Genomic DNA, 864 nt, shown 5'->3' with positions numbered 1-864 from the left:
TGCTGGCAGAGGGTGCTGGTGGGAAAATAAAATCAGCGTAACATCAAAAACAGTCAAGTGAGAACAATAAGCAATCGTGATTGCTCAAAAAAAGAAGAGATGCTGCCCTTTACCTTCCCACGGCAGTTTTTAAAAAATGCTGGTGAAATTATAGGATCTGATTGTTCTGTTCGTGTCGGCGGATTGGCCCTTTTTTCTTCGTGCATAATTTTCAACCACTATTTTTTATCAATTATTTCATAACAATTTAACAAAAGTTATTCCTCGGAATATCTTTTAACAATGTTTTTTTTTACCAAGCAAATTCAGTTCAAAAAAAAAGTCCGATCGCTCTCTCATTTTGACTCGTCGCATCGCGATCGTTCTTTATTACTGAGTGATCTCGATTATCTCCTCCCCACTGAATAATGTCGACTCAATCGTGTGTATAGCGGCATAAAACTTTCAAACGAAATAAAAATGAGATTCGCTTTTAATTTCAAATCCCCGAATCGTAAAAGAGCGCAGCGGGAGCTGCAGGGGTCGTCTCTTTCGCAGCGTCTCTGTCTGCATCGCCATGTATGTAGCGTCGTTTCGTGTCTTCTTCGGCGGGGACTCATTCCTAAGTGCCGCTCTGAATTGAGTACTGTCTAATGAAACATAATCGGCTTTTATTGGTCATTAGTGGTACCCACATGGCTTTGCCCGTAATAGAAAATTAAAAGGTCTTTTGGTTCGCCTGTATATTTACATATAATGTATGGTGAATTTTCTCGCCAATTGGCTTGGTTACGGTTTCACGTAATGATAATTTCGTTTTTTTTCTCGTCCAGCTTATGAGAATTTTGTTCTTAAAATTGGAATAGAAAAGGAACAAATCGAATT

This window comes from Uloborus diversus, chromosome 2 (genome assembly GCF_026930045.1).
Source record: "Uloborus diversus isolate 005 chromosome 2, Udiv.v.3.1, whole genome shotgun sequence".
In the NCBI taxonomy this organism is placed as follows: Eukaryota; Metazoa; Arthropoda; class Arachnida; order Araneae; family Uloboridae; genus Uloborus; species Uloborus diversus.
Note: the sequence above shows the minus strand (reverse complement) of the source record.